The sequence below is a fragment of the Stegostoma tigrinum genome, chromosome 2, assembly GCF_030684315.1.
Source record: "Stegostoma tigrinum isolate sSteTig4 chromosome 2, sSteTig4.hap1, whole genome shotgun sequence".
NCBI classification, from domain to species: Eukaryota; Metazoa; Chordata; class Chondrichthyes; order Orectolobiformes; family Stegostomatidae; genus Stegostoma; species Stegostoma tigrinum.
This window is the reverse complement of record NC_081355.1, coordinates 160,958,141-160,974,005: the sequence shown is the minus strand read 5'-3', so window position 1 is coordinate 160,974,005 and position 15,865 is coordinate 160,958,141. Positions and strand designations below refer to the sequence as shown.

At 58.4% G+C, this 15,865-nt stretch overlaps 1 protein-coding gene across 5 annotated transcripts in view; it reads left to right on the top strand.

Moving 5' to 3' along the window:
- The first annotated feature begins 1,047 nt into the window (after positions 1-1,047).
- The window catches only part of LOC125463095 (protein FAM83H-like), a 127,729-nt gene continuing 112,911 nt past the window's right edge, over positions 1,048-15,865 (top strand). For 3 of the 5 annotated variants that reach the window (XM_059640875.1, XM_059640878.1, XM_059640874.1), the window contains exon 1: positions 1,048-1,530. The gene's annotated coding sequence lies outside the window, so the exon portion shown is untranslated. The remainder of the gene's footprint in view (positions 1,531-15,865) is intronic. The other 2 variants (XM_059640876.1, XM_059640880.1) reach the window with 1 other exon arrangement.

Sequence of the window (15,865 nt, the reverse complement as noted above, 5' to 3'; positions counted from 1 at the left end):
TTTCGGCGAAGCGGTCACCAAGTCTACGTTTCATTTCCCCAATGTAGAGGAGACCACATTGTGAGCAGGGTGGTGCATTGAACTATATTCTGGAAGTTGCTTCATCTGGAAAATACGTTTGGGCCCTTGGATCGTGGGGAGGGAGGGGGTAAATGGGCAAATGTTGCACCTTCGCTGGTTACAGGGGAAGGTGCCATAGGGCTGTGGGGATGTGTTGGGGGTGAGAGAAGTGCGGACCAGGGTGTCCCAGAGAAAAAAAGTCCCTGCAGAAGGTGGCCAAGAGAGGGGAGGGGAATATGTGTCTGGTGGTGGCATCTTGCTGGAGGTGGCGGGAATGACATCTGATGGTCTTCTGGATGTGGATGCTGGTGGGATGGTAGGTGAGGATAAGGGGAACCCTATCGCTGTTGTGGGAGGGAAGAGAAGGGGTGAGGGCAGAAGTGTGGGAGATGGGTCGAACCCGATTGAGAGACCTGTCTGCAATGGATAATTTTACACTAGTTAATGCCTTCAGGAGACGAAGCTGACAAAACTCAGTTTGGAGGTGGGTGGAAGACATATTCCTAAAATGTTTGGACAGCAGAAATTGGGAAGGTTGGGATTCCGTGGAAGTGACTGACTGGATTGGAATCTAGACTGCTACAGCACGGGACTGAACAAGGACCTTCGTTCCCACCAGGTGAAATCAAGTACCAACAGGCACCATGGTAGATTCGGCTTGCTGCTGATTTCCTGGCACGTAGGGATGCTTTTACTACTCAGGAAAACAGCCTTTTCATCTCCACTCCGATTAGCCATATGAAACATGATTTTAAATATGTACTTTTGTCTTTTTCACTAATTATCACATTCATCCTACAATTTCTAGTGATTTCACGGCAATCCGGGGAAAGTGTCAGACTGGTTCATTGAGCTCCATAAACCTGAGCAGACACCTTTTAAAGGGGAGTTAACATAGCGTGGAGCTGGAGGAACACAGTAGGTCAGGCAGCATCAGAGGAGCAGGAAAGTCGACCTTTCAGGAACAGTCCCGATCCTAAACGGTGACTCCTGCGCCTCTGATGCTGCCTGACCCACTCTGTTTCTCCAGCATCTGCTGTTCTTGCTCTCACCTTTATAAATTGCCTGCTGTGCAGTTTCATGTGAAGTTTGGCGAGCCCTGACTTTGGAGTTGGGTGAAAGTTTGTTAACTTGATCAGTGTGGGTGTGCCTCCCTGCAGCCTCCACACCTTCCTGGGAGGGACGAGATCCCAACACCGGATGTGGAGGTTCCAGGTTCCTCCAGGGTCGAAGCAGGTTTCCTGGATCTGGCCGGCGGCAGGTTGCGACCCTGGGCTGGGGCCCTGTCCAACTTGATCTGTCCGTGAGCCGCTTCAAGCGGCCGCAGCAACCTCTCTCGCCTCAACTCAGGTGGAAGCACCAGGTAGGGAGAGTGCAGAACTCAGGCAGCAACAGGGTGGGGTGCGAGATCTTTGCAACTCTCTGCAAGCGAAAAGTCTATGCTTCCTGTCCTGCAAGCTGGCTGGCCAGGTGGGTAAAGTGCCTCTGTGAGTGTCATTAACTGTTGTCCGTCTGTGTGTGTGTATACAGGAAAGTGTGTGTGTGTGTATACACGTACACGCAGGAAAGTGCCCGTGACCCTGTGTGCGCGCGTGCATGTACACGCAGGAAAGTGCACGTGACCCTGTGCGCGCGCATGTATGTGTAGGAAACTCCTCGTGCCCGTGTGTGTATGTGTACACGTGGGAAAGTGCCCGTGACCCTGTGTGTGTGTGTGTGTGTGTGTGTGTACACGCGGGAAAGGGCCCGTGACCCTGTGTGTGTGTGTGTGTGTGTGTGTACACACGCGGGAAAGTGCCCGTGACCCTGTGTGTGTGTGTGTGTACACGTGGGAAAGTGCCCGTGACCCTGTGTGTGTGTGTGTACCCGCGGGAAAGTGCCCGTGACCCTGTGTGCGCGCATGCATGTACACGCAGGAAAGTGCACGTGACCCTGTGCGCGCGCATGTATGTGTAGGAAACTCCTCGTGCCCGTGCCCGTGTGTGTGTGTGTACACGCGGGAAAGTGCCCGTGACCCTGTGTGTGTGTGTGTGTGTGTGTGTACACGCGGGAAAGTGCCCGTGACCCTGTTTGTGTGTGTGTACATGCGGGAAAGTGCCCGTGACCCTGTGTGTATGTGTGTACACACGCGGAAAAGTGCCCGTGACCCTGTGTGTGTGTGTGTGTGTGTGTGTGTGTACACACGCGGGAAAGGGCCCGTGACCCTGTGTGCGCGCGTGCATGTACACGCAGGAAAGTGAACGTGACCCTGTGCGCGCGCATGTGTAGGAAACACCTCGTGCCCGTGCCCGTGTGTGTGTGTACACGCGGGAAAGTGCCCGTGACCCTGTGTGTGTGTGTGTGTACACACGCGGGAAAGTGCCCGTGACCCTGTGTGTGTGTGTGTGTGTGTGTGTACACAGGGAAAGTGCCCGTGACCCTGTGTGTGTGTGTGTGTACACGCGGGAAAGTGCCCGTGACCCTGTGTGTGTGTGTGTACACGCGGGAAAGTGCCCGTGACCCTGTGTGTGTGTGTGTGTGTGTGTGTGTGTGTGTGTGTGTGTGTGTGTGTGTACACGCGGGAAAGTGCCCGTGACCCTGTGTGTGTGTGTGTACACACGCGGGAAAGTGCCCGTGACCCTGTGTGTGTGTGTGTACACGCGGGAAAGTGCCCGTGACCCTGTGTGTGTGTGTGTGTGTACACACGCGGGAAAGTGCCCGTGACCCTGTGTGTGTGTGTGTACACGCGGGAAAGTGCCCGTGACCCTGTGTGTGTGTGTGTACACACACGGGAAAGTGCCCGTGACCCTGTGTGTGTGTGTGTGTGTGTGTGTACACGCGGGAAAGGGCCCGTGACCCTGTGTGTGTGTGTGTGTGTACACACGCGGGAAAGAGCCCGTGACCCTGTGTGTGTGTGTGTACACACGCGGGAAAGTGCCCGTGACCCTGTGTGCGCGCGTGCATGTACACGCAGGAAAGTGCACGTGACCCTGTGTGTGTGAGTGTGTACACACGCGGGAAAGTGCCCGTGACCCTGTGTGTGTGTGTACACGCGGGAAAGGGCCCGTGACCCTGTGTGTGTGTGTGTGTGTGTACACAGGGAAAGTGCCCGTGACCCTGTGTGTGTGTGTGTGTGTGTGTGTGTGTGTGTGTGTGTGTGTGTGTGTGTACACACGCGGGAAAGTGCCCGTGACCCTGTGTGTGTGTGTGTGTGTACACATGCGGGAAAGTGCCCGTGACCCTGTGTGTGTGTGTGTGTACACACGCGGGAAAGTGCCCGTGACCCTGTGTGTGTGTGTGTACACGCGGGAAAGTGCCCGTGACCCTGTGTGTGTGTGTACACGCGGGAAAGTGCCCGTGACCCTGTGTGTGTGTGGGTACACGCGGGAAAGTGCCCGTGACCCTGTGTGTGTGTGGGTACACGCGGGAAAGTGCCCGTGACCCTGTGTGTGTGTGGGGGTACATGCAGGAAAGTGCCCGTGACCCTGTGTGTGTGTGTGTGTGGGGGTACATGCAGGAAAGTGCCCGTGACCCTGTGTGCGCGCGTGCATGTACACGCAGGAAAGTGCACGTGACCCTGTGCGCGCGCATGTATGTGTAGGAAACTCCTCGTGCCAGTGCCCGTGTGTGTGTGTGTGTGTGTACACGCGGGAAAGTGCCCGAGACCCTGTGTGTGTGTGTGTGTACACGCGGGAAAGTGCCCGAGACCCTGTGTGTGTGTGTGTGTGTACACGCGGGAAAGTGCCCGAGACCCTGTGTGTGTGTGTGTGTGTACACGCGGGAAAGTGCCCGAGACCCTGTGTGTGTGTGTGTGTGTGTACACGCGGGAAAGTGCCGGAGACCCTGTGTGTGTGTGTGTGTGTGTACACGCGGGAAAGTGCCCGTGACCCTGTGTGTGTGTGTGTACACGCGGGAAAGTGCCCGTGACCCTGTGTGTGTGTGTGTGTACACGCGGGAAAGTGCCCGTGACCCTGTGTGTGTGTGTACACACGCGGGAAAGGGCCCGTGACCCTGTGTGTCTGTGTGTGTGTGTGTGTGTGTGTGTACACGCGGGAAAGTGCCCGTGACCCTGTGTGCGCGCGTGCATGTACACGCAGGAAAGTGCACGTGACCCTGTCTGTGTGTCTGTGTGTGTGTACACGCGGGAAATTGCCCGTGACCCTGTGTGTGTACACGCGGGAAAGTGCCCGTGACCCTGTGTGTGTGTGTGTACACACACGGGAAAGTGCCCGTGACCCTGTGTGTGTGTGTGTGTGTGTGTGTGTGTGTGTGTGTGTGTACACGCGGGAAAGGGCCCGTGACCCTGTGTGTGTGTGTGTGTACACGCGGGAAAGGGCCCGTGACCCTGTGTGTGTGTGTGTACACACGCGGGAAAGTGCCCGTGACCCTGTGTGCGCGCGTGCATGTACACGCAGGAAAGTGCACGTGACCCTGTGTGTGTGAGTGTTTACACACGCGGGAAAGTGCCCGTGACCCTGTGTGTGTGTGTACACGCGGGAAAGGGCCCGTGACCCTGTGTGTGTGTGTACACACGCGGGAAAGTGCCCGTGTCCCTGTGTGCGCGCGTGCATGTACACGCAGGAAAGTGCACGTGACCCTGTGCGCGCGCATGTATGTGTAGGAAACTCCTCGTGCCCGTGCCCGTGTGTGTGTGTGTGTGTGTGTACACGCGGGAAAGTGCCCGTGACCCTGTGTGTGTGTGTGTGTGTACACGCGGGAAAGTGCCCGTGACCCTGTGTGTGTGTGTACACGCGGGAAAGTGCCCGTGACCCTGTGTGTGTGTGTGTGTGTGTACACGCGGCAAAGGGCCCGTGACCCTGTGTGTGTGTGGGGGTACATGCAGGAAAGTGCCCGTGACCCTGTGTGTGTGTGTGTGGGGGTACATGCAGGAAAGTGCCCGTGACCCTGTGTGCGCGTGTGCATGTACACGCAGGAAAGTGCACGTGACCCTGTGCGCGCGCATGTATGTGTAGGAAAATCCTCGTGCCAGTGTGTGTGTGTGTGTGTGTGTGTGTGTGTGTGTGTACACGCGGGGAAAGTGCCCGTGACCCTGTGTGTGTGTGTGTACATGCGGGAAAGTGCCCGTGACCCTGTGTGTGTGTGTGTACATGCGGGAAAGTGCCCGTGACCCTGTGTGTGTGTGTGTACACACGCGGGAAAGTGCCCGTGACCCTGTGTGTGTGTGTGTGTGTACACGCGGGAAAGGGCCCGTGACCCTGTGTGTGTGTGTGTACACGCGGGAAAGTGCCCGTGACCCTGTGTGCGCGCGTGCATGTACACGCAGGAAAGTGCACGTGACCCTGTGCGCGCGCATGTATGTGTAGGAAACTCCTCGTGCCCGTGCCCGTGCCCGTGTGTGTGTGTGTGTGTGTGTGTGTGTGTGTGTGTGTACACGCGGGAAAGTGCCCGTGACCCTGTGTGTGTGTGTGTGTGTACACGCGGGAAAGTGCCCGTGACCCTGTGTGTGTGTGTGTGTGTGTGTGTGTGTGTGTGTGTGTGTACACGCGGGAAAGTGCCCGTGACCCTGTGTGTGTGTGTGTACACGCGGGAAAGTGCCCGTGACCCTGTGTGTGTGTGTGTACACGCGGGAAAGTGCCCGTGACCCTGTGTGTGTGTGTGTGTGTGTGTGTACACGCGGGAAAGGGCCCGTGACCCTGTGTGTGTGTGTGTACACGCGGGAAAGTGCCCGTGACCCTGTGTGTGTGTGGGGGTACATGCAGGAAAGTGCCCGTGACCCTGTGTGCGCGCGTGCATGTACACGCAGGAAAGTGCACGTGACACTGTGCGCGCGCATGTATGTGTAGGAAACTCCTCGTGCCCGTGCGTGTGTGTGTACACGCGGGAAAGTGCCCGTGACCCTGTGTGTGTGTGTGTGTGTGTGTGTGTACACGCGGGAAAGTGCCCGTGACCCTGTGTGTGTGTGTACACGCGGGAAAGTGCCCGTGACCCTGTGTGTGTGTATACACGCGGGAAAGTGCCCGTGACCCTGTGTGTGTGTATACACGCGGGAAAGTGCCCGTGACCCTGTGTGTGTGTATACACGCGGGAAAGTGCCCGTGACCCTGTGTGTGTGTATACACGCGGGAAAGTGCCCGTGACCCTGTGTGTGTGTATACACGCGGGAAAGTGCCCGTGACCCTGTGTGTGTGTATACACGCGGGAAAGTGCCCGTGACCCTGTGTGTGTGTATACACGCGGGAAAGTGCCCGTGACCCTGTGTGTGTGTGTATACACGCGGGAAAGTGCCCGTGACCCTGTGTGTGTGTATACACGCGGGAAAGTGCCCGTGACCCTGTGTGTGTGTATACACGCGGGAAAGTGCCCGTGACCCTGTGTGTGTGTATACACGCGGGAAAGTGCCCGTGACCCTGTGTGTGTGTATACACGCGGGAAAGTGCCCGTGACCCTGTGTGTGTGTATACACGCGGGAAAGTGCCCGTGACCCTGTGTGTGTGTGTGTGTTTGTGCACACGCGGGAAAGTGCCCGTGTCCCTGTGTGTGTGTGTGTGTGTGTGTGTACACGCGGGGAAGTGCCCGTGACCCTGTGTGTGTGTGTGTATACACGCGGGGAAGTGCCCGTGACCCTGTGTGTGTGTGTGTGTGTACACGCGGGAAAGTGCCCGTGACCCTGTGTGTGTGTGTGTGTGTACACGCGGGAAAGTGCCCGTGACCCTGTGTGTGTGTGTGTACACGCAGGAAGGTGCCCGTGACCCTGTGTGTGTGTGTGTACACGCAGGAAGGTGCCCGTGACCCTGTGTGTGTGTGGGGGTACATGCGGGAAGGTGCCCGTGACCCTGTGTGTGTGTGGGGGTACACGCAGGAAAGTGCCCGTGACCCTGTGTGTGTGTGTACATTCAGGAAGGCGCCCGTGACCCTGTGTGTGTGGGGGGGTACACGCGGGAAAGTGCCCGTGACCCTGTGTGTGTGTACATGCGGGAAAGTGCCCGTGACCCTGTGTGTGTGTGTGTGTGTGTGTGTGTGTGTGTGTGTGTACACGCAGGAAAGTGCCCGTGACCCTGTGTGTGTGTGTGTGTACACACGCGGGAAAGTGCCCGTGACCCTGTGTGTGTGTGTGTGTGTGTGTGTGTGTACACGCGGGAAAGTGCCCGTGACCCTGTGTGTGTGTGTGTACACACGCGGGAAAGTGCCCGTGACCCTGTGTGTGTGTGTGTACACGCGGGAAAGTGCCCGTGACCCTGTGTGTGTGTGTGTGTGTACACACGCGGGAAAGTGCCCGTGACCCTGTGTGTGTGTACACACGCGGGAAAGTGCCCGTGACCCTGTGTGTGTGTGTGTACACGCGGGAAAGTGCCCGTGACCCTGTGTGTGTGTGTGTACACACACGGGAAAGTGCCCGTGACCCTGTGTGTGTGTGTGTGTGTGTGTGTGTACACGCGGGAAAGGGCCCGTGACCCTGTGTGTGTGTGTGTGTACACACGCGGGAAAGAGCCCGTGACCCTGTGTGTGTGTGTGTACACACGCGGGAAAGTGCCCGTGACCCTGTGTGCGCGCGTGCATGTACACGCAGGAAAGTGCACGTGACCCTGTGTGTGTGAGTGTGTACACACGCGGGAAAGTGCCCGTGACCCTGTGTGTGTGTGTACACGCGGGAAAGGGCCCGTGACCCTGTGTGTGTGTGTGTGTGTGTGTGTGTGTGTGTACACAGGGAAAGTGCCCGTGACCCTGTGTGTGTGTGTGTGTGTGTGTGTGTGTGTGTGTGTGTGTGTGTGTGTGTGTACACACGCGGGAAAGTGCCCGTGACCCTGTGTGTGTGTGTGTGTGTGTACACATGCGGGAAAGTGCCCGTGACCCTGTGTGTGTGTGTGTGTGTGTACACATGCGGGAAAGTGCCCGTGACCCTGTGTGTGTGTGTGTACACACGCGGGAAAGTGCCCGTGACCCTGTGTGTGTGTGTGTACACGCGGGAAAGTGCCCGTGACCCTGTGTGTGTGTGTACACGCGGGAAAGTGCCCGTGACCCTGTGTGTGTGTGGGTACACGCGGGAAAGTGCCCGTGACCCTGTGTGTGTGTGGGTACACGCGGGAAAGTGCCCGTGACCCTGTGTGTGTGTGGGGGTACATGCAGGAAAGTGCCCGTGACCCTGTGTGTGTGTGTGTATGGGGGTACATGCAGGAAAGTGCCCGTGACCCTGTGTGCGCGCGTGCATGTACACGCAGGAAAGTGCACGTGACCCTGTGCGCGCGCATGTATGTGTAGGAAACTCCTCGTGCCAGTGCCCGTGTGTGTGTGTGTGTGTGTACACGCGGGAAAGTGCCCGAGACCCTGTGTGTGTGTGTGTGTACACGCGGGAAAGTGCCCGAGACCCTGTGTGTGTGTGTGTGTACACGCGGGAAAGTGCCCGAGACCCTGTGTGTGTGTGTGTGTGTACACGCGGGAAAGTGCCCGAGACCCTGTGTGTGTGTGTGTGTGTGTACACGCGGGAAAGTGCCCGAGACCCTGTGTGTGTGTGTGTGTGTGTACACGCGGGAAAGTGCCCGTGACCCTGTGTGTGTGTGTGTACACGCGGGAAAGTGCCCGTGACCCTGTGTGTGTGTGTGTGTACACGCGGGAAAGTGCCCGTGACCCTGTGTGTGTGTGTGTGTACACGCGGGAAAGTGCCCGTGACCCTGTGTGTGTGTGTGTACACGCGGGAAAGTGCCCGTGACCCTCTGTGTGTGTGTGTGTGTGTGTGTGTACACGCGGGAAAGTGCCCGTGACCCTGTGTGTGTGTGTACACACGCGGGAAAGTGCCCGTGACCCTGTGTGTGTGTGTGTGTACACGCGGGAAAGTGCCCGTGACCCTGTGTGTGTGTACACACGCGGGAAAGGGCCCGTGACCCTGTGTGTCTGTGTGTGTGTGTGTGTGTGTGTACACGCGGGAAAGTGCCCGTGACCCTGTGTGCGCGCGTGCATGTACACGCAGGAAAGTGCACGTGACCCTGTCTGTGTGTCTGTGTGTGTGTACACGCGGGAAATTGCCCGTGACCCTGTGTGTGTACACGCGGGAAAGTGCCCGTGACCCTGTGTGTGTGTGTGTACACACACGGGAAAGTGCCCGTGACCCTGTGTGTGTGTGTGTGTGTGTGTGTGTGTGTGTGTGTGTGTACACGCGGGAAAGGGCCCGTGACCCTGTGTGTGTGTGTGTGTACACGCGGGAAAGGGCCCGTGACCCTGTGTGTGTGTGTGTACACACGCGGGAAAGTGCCCGTGACCCTGTGTGCGCGCGTGCATGTACACGCAGGAAAGTGCACGTGACCCTGTGTGTGTGAGTGTTTACACACGCGGGAAAGTGCCCGTGACCCTGTGTGTGTGTGTACACGCGGGAAAGGGCCCGTGACCCTGTGTGTGTGTGTACACACGCGGGAAAGTGCCCGTGTCCCTGTGTGCGCGCGTGCATGTACACGCAGGAAAGTGCACGTGACCCTGTGCGCGCGCATGTATGTGTAGGAAACTCCTCGTGCCCGTGCCCGTGTGTGTGTGTGTGTGTGTGTACACGCGGGAAAGTGCCCGTGACCCTGTGTGTGTGTGTGTGTGTACACGCGGGAAAGTGCCCGTGACCCTGTGTGTGTGTGTACACGCGGGAAAGTGCCCGTGACCCTGTGTGTGTGTGTGTGTGTGTACACGCGGCAAAGGGCCCGTGACCCTGTGTGTGTGTGGGGGTACATGCAGGAAAGTGCCCGTGACCCTGTGTGTGTGTGTGTGGGGGTACATGCAGGAAAGTGCCCGTGACCCTGTGTGCGCGTGTGCATGTACACGCAGGAAAGTGCACGTGACCCTGTGCGCGCGCATGTATGTGTAGGAAAATCCTCGTGCCAGTGTGTGTGTGTGTGTGTGTGTGTGTGTGTGTACACGCGGGGAAAGTGCCCGTGACCCTGTGTGTGTGTGTACATGCGGGAAAGTGCCCGTGACCCTGTGTGTGTGTGTGTACATGCGGGAAAGTGCCCGTGACCCTGTGTGTGTGTGTGTACACACGCGGGAAAGTGCCCGTGACCCTGTGTGTGTGTGTGTGTGTGTACACGCGGGAAAGGGCCCGTGACCCTGTGTGTGTGTGTGTACACGCGGGAAAGTGCCCGTGACCCTGTGTGCGCGCGTGCATGTACACGCAGGAAAGTGCACGTGACCCTGTGCGCGCGCATGTATGTGTAGGAAACTCCTCGTGCCCGTGCCCGTGCCCGTGTGTGTGTGTGTGTGTGTGTGTGTGTGTGTGTACACGCGGGAAAGTGCCCGTGACCCTGTGTGTGTGTGTGTGTGTGTGTACACGCGGGAAAGTGCCCGTGACCCTGTGTGTGTGTGTGTGTGTGTGTGTGTGTGTGTGTGTGTACACGCGGGAAAGTGCCCGTGACCCTGTGTGTGTGTGTGTGTACACGCGGGAAAGTGCCCGTGACCCTGTGTGTGTGTGTGTACACGCGGGAAAGTGCCCGTGACCCTGTGTGTGTGTGTGTGTGTGTGTGTACACGCGGGAAAGGGCCCGTGACCCTGTGTGTGTGTGTGTACACGCGGGAAAGTGCCCGTGACCCTGTGTGTGTGTGGGGGTACATGCAGGAAAGTGCCCGTGACCCTGTGTGCGCGCGTGCATGTACACGCAGGAAAGTGCACGTGACACTGTGCGCGCGCATGTATGTGTAGGAAACTCCTCGTGCCCGTGCGTGTGTGTGTACACGCGGGAAAGTGCCCGTGACCCTGTGTGTGTGTGTGTGTGTGTGTGTGTACACGCGGGAAAGTGCCCGTGACCCTGTGTGTGTGTGTGTGTGTGTGTGTGTACACGCGGGAAAGTGCCCGTGACCCTGTGTGTGTGTGTACACGCGGGAAAGTGCCCGTGACCCTGTGTGTGTGTATACACGCGGGAAAGTGCCCGTGACCCTGTGTGTGTGTATACACGCGGGAAAGTGCCCGTGACCCTGTGTGTGTGTATACACGCGGGAAAGTGCCCGTGACCCTGTGTGTGTGTATACACGCGGGAAAGTGCCCGTGACCCTGTGTGTGTGTATACACGCGGGAAAGTGCCCGTGACCCTGTGTGTGTGTATACACGCGGGAAAGTGCCCGTGACCCTGTGTGTGTGTATACACGCGGGAAAGTGCCCGTGACCCTGTGTGTGTGTATACACGCGGGAAAGTGCCCGTGACCCTGTGTGTGTGTATACACGCGGGAAAGTGCCCGTGACCCTGTGTGTGTGTATACACGCGGGAAAGTGCCCGTGACCCTGTGTGTGTGTATACACGCGGGAAAGTGCCCGTGACCCTGTGTGTGTGTATACACGCGGGAAAGTGCCCGTGACCCTGTGTGTGTGTATACACGCGGGAAAGTGCCCGTGACCCTGTGTGTGTGTATACACGCGGGAAAGTGCCCGTGACCCTGTGTGTGTGTGTGTGTTTGTGCACACGCGGGAAAGTGCCCGTGTCCCTGTGTGTGTGTGTGTGTGTGTGTGTGCACACGCGGGGAAGTGCCCGTGACCCTGTGTGTGTGTGTGTATACACGCGGGGAAGTGCCCGTGACCCTGTGTGTGTGTGTGTGTGTGTGTGTACACGCGGGAAAGTGCCCGTGACCCTGTGTGTGTGTGTGTGTGTGTACACGCGGGAAAGTGCCCGTGACCCTGTGTGTGTGTGTGTACACGCAGGAAGGTGCCCGTGACCCTGTGTGTGTGTGGGGGTACATGCGGGAAGGTGCCCGTGACCCTGTGTGTGTGTGGGGGTACACGCAGGAAAGTGCCCGTGACCCTGTGTGTGTGTGTACATTCAGGAAGGCGCCCGTGACCCTGTGTGTGTGGGGGGGTACACGCGGGAAAGTGCCCGTGACCCTGTGTGTGTGTACATGCGGGAAAGTGCCCGTGACCCTGTGTGTGTGTGTGTGTGTGTGTGTGTGTGTGTGTGTGTGTGTGTGTACACGCAGGAAAGTGCCCGTGACCCTGTGTGTGTGTGTACATGCGGGAAAGTGCCCGTGACCCTGTGTGTGTGTGGGGGTACATGCAGGAAAGTGCCCGTGACCCTGTGTGTGTGGGGGGGTACATGCAGGAAAGTGCCCGTGACCCTGTGTGTGTGTGTGTGTGTACACGCGGGAAAGTGCCCGTGACCCTGTGTGTGTGTGTGTATACGCGGGAAATTGCCGTGACCCTGTGTGTGTGTGGGGGTACATGCGGGAAAGTGCCCGTGACCCTGTGTGTGTGTGGGGGTACACGCAGGAAAGTGCCCGTGACCCTGTGTATGTGTGTGGGGGTACATGCAGGAAAGTGCCCGTGACCCTGTGTGTGTGTGTGTACACGCGGGAAAGTGCCCGTGACCCTGTGTGTGTGTGTGTACACGCGGGAAAGTGCCCGTGACCCTGTGTGTGTGTGTGTACACGCGGGAAAGTGCCCGTGACCCTGTGTGTGTGTGTGTACACGCGGGAAAGTGCCCGTGACCCTGTGTGTGTGTGTGTACACGCGGGAAAGTGCCCGTGACCCTGTGTGTGTGTGTGTACACGCGGGAAAGTGCCCGTGACCCTGTGTGTGTGTGTGTACACGCGGGAAAGTGCCCGTGACCCTGTGTGTGTGTGTGTACACGCGGGAAAGTGCCCGTGACCCTGTGTGTGTGTGTGTACACGCAGGAAGGTGCCCGTGACCCTGTGTGTGTGTGGGGGTACATGCGGGAAGGTGCCCGTGACCCTGTGTGTGTGTGGGGGTACACGCAGGAAAGTGCCCGTGACCCTGTGTGTGTGTGTACATTCAGGAAGGCGCCCGTGACCCTGTGTGTGTGGGGGGGTACACGCGGGAAAGTGCCCATGACCCTGTGTGTGTGTACATGCGGGAAAGTGCCCGTGACCCTGTGTGTGTGTGTGTGTGTGTGTGTGTGTGTGTGTGTGTACACGCAGGAAAGTGCCCGTGACCCTGTGTGTGTGTGTGTGTACACACGCGGGAAAGTGCCCGTGACCCTGTGTGTGTGTGTGTGTGTGTGTGTGTGTACACGCGGGAAAGTGCCCGTGACCCTGTGTGTGTGTGTGTACACACGCGGGAAAGTGCCCGTGACCCTGTGTGTGTGTGTGTACACGCGGGAAAGTGCCCGTGACCCTGTGTGTGTGTGTGTGTGTACACACGCGGGAAAGTGCCCGTGACCCTGTGTGTGTGTACACACGCGGGAAAGTGCCCGTGACCCTGTGTGTGTGTGTGTACACGCGGGAAAGTGCCCGTGACCCTGTGTGTGTGTGTGTACACACACGGGAAAGTGCCCGTGACCCTGTGTGTGTGTGTGTGTGTGTGTGTGTACACGCGGGAAAGGGCCCGTGACCCTGTGTGTGTGTGTGTGTACACACGCGGGAAAGAGCCCGTGACCCTGTGTGTGTGTGTGTACACACGCGGGAAAGTGCCCGTGACCCTGTGTGCGCGCGTGCATGTACACGCAGGAAAGTGCACGTGACCCTGTGTGTGTGAGTGTGTACACACGCGGGAAAGTGCCCGTGACCCTGTGTGTGTGTGTACACGCGGGAAAGGGCCCGTGACCCTGTGTGTGTGTGTGTGTGTGTGTGTGTGTGTGTACACAGGGAAAGTGCCCGTGACCCTGTGTGTGTGTGTGTGTGTGTGTGTGTGTGTGTGTGTGTACACACGCGGGAAAGTGCCCGTGACCCTGTGTGTGTGTGTGTGTGTGTACACATGCGGGAAAGTGCCCGTGACCCTGTGTGTGTGTGTGTGTGTGTGTACACATGCGGGAAAGTGCCCGTGACCCTGTGTGTGTGTGTGTACACACGCGGGAAAGTGCCCGTGACCCTGTGTGTGTGTGTGTACACGCGGGAAAGTGCCCGTGACCCTGTGTGTGTGTGTACACGCGGGAAAGTGCCCGTGACCCTGTGTGTGTGTGGGTACACGCGGGAAAGTGCCCGTGACCCTGTGTGTGTGTGGGTACACGCGGGAAAGTGCCCGTGACCCTGTGTGTGTGTGGGGGTACATGCAGGAAAGTGCCCGTGACCCTGTGTGTGTGTGTGTATGGGGGTACATGCAGGAAAGTGCCCGTGACCCTGTGTGCGCGCGTGCATGTACACGCAGGAAAGTGCACGTGACCCTGTGCGCGCGCATGTATGTGTAGGAAACTCCTCGTGCCAGTGCCCGTGTGTGTGTGTGTGTGTGTACACGCGGGAAAGTGCCCGAGACCCTGTGTGTGTGTGTGTGTACACGCGGGAAAGTGCCCGAGACCCTGTGTGTGTGTGTGTGTACACGCGGGAAAGTGCCCGAGACCCTGTGTGTGTGTGTGTGTGTACACGCGGGAAAGTGCCCGAGACCCTGTGTGTGTGTGTGTGTGTGTACACGCGGGAAAGTGCCCGAGACCCTGTGTGTGTGTGTGTGTGTGTACACGCGGGAAAGTGCCCGTGACCCTGTGTGTGTGTGTGTACACGCGGGAAAGTGCCCGTGACCCTGTGTGTGTGTGTGTGTACACGCGGGAAAGTGCCCGTGACCCTGTGTGTGTGTGTGTACACGCGGGAAAGTGCCCGTGACCCTCTGTGTGTGTGTGTGTGTGTGTGTGTACACGCGGGAAAGTGCCCGTGACCCTGTGTGTGTGTGTACACACGCGGGAAAGTGCCCGTGACCCTGTGTGTGTGTGTGTGTACACGCGGGAAAGTGCCCGTGACCCTGTGTGTGTGTACACACGCGGGAAAGGGCCCGTGACCCTGTGTGTCTGTGTGTGTGTGTGTGTGTGTGTACACGCGGGAAAGTGCCCGTGACCCTGTGTGCGCGCGTGCATGTACACGCAGGAAAGTGCACGTGACCCTGTCTGTGTGTCTGTGTGTGTGTACACGCGGGAAATTGCCCGTGACCCTGTGTGTGTACACGCGGGAAAGTGCCCGTGACCCTGTGTGTGTGTGTGTACACACACGGGAAAGTGCCCGTGACCCTGTGTGTGTGTGTGTGTGTGTGTGTGTGTGTGTGTGTGTGTACACGCGGGAAAGGGCCCGTGACCCTGTGTGTGTGTGTGTGTACACGCGGGAAAGGGCCCGTGACCCTGTGTGTGTGTGTGTACACACGCGGGAAAGTGCCCGTGACCCTGTGTGCGCGCGTGCATGTACACGCAGGAAAGTGCACGTGACCCTGTGTGTGTGAGTGTTTACACACGCGGGAAAGTGCCCGTGACCCTGTGTGTGTGTGTACACGCGGGAAAGGGCCCGTGACCCTGTGTGTGTGTGTACACACGCGGGAAAGTGCCCGTGTCCCTGTGTGCGCGCGTGCATGTACACGCAGGAAAGTGCACGTGACCCTGTGCGCGCGCATGTATGTGTAGGAAACTCCTCGTGCCCGTGCCCGTGTGTGTGTGTGTGTGTGTGTACACGCGGGAAAGTGCCCGTGACCCTGTGTGTGTGTGTGTGTGTACACGCGGGAAAGTGCCCGTGACCCTGTGTGTGTGTGTACACGCGGGAAAGTGCCCGTGACCCTGTGTGTGTGTGTGTGTGTGTACACGCGGCAAAGGGCCCGTGACCCTGTGTGTGTGTGGGGGTACATGCAGGAAAGTGCCCGTGACCCTGTGTGTGTGTGTGTGGGGGTACATGCAGGAAAGTGCCCGTGACCCTGTGTGCGCGTGTGCATGTACACGCAGGAAAGTGCACGTGACCCTGTGCGCGCGCATGTATGTGTAGGAAAATCCTCGTGCCAGTGTGTGTGTGTGTGTGTGTGTGTGTGTGTGTACACGCGGGGAAAGTGCCCGTGACCCTGTGTGTGTGTGTACATGCGGGAAAGTGCCCGTGACCCTGTGTGTGTGTGTGTACATGCGGGAAAGTGCCCGTGACCCTGTGTGTGTGTGTGTACACACGCGGGAAAGTGCCCGTGACCCTGTGTGTGTGTGTGTGTGTGTACACGCGGGAAAGGGCCCGTG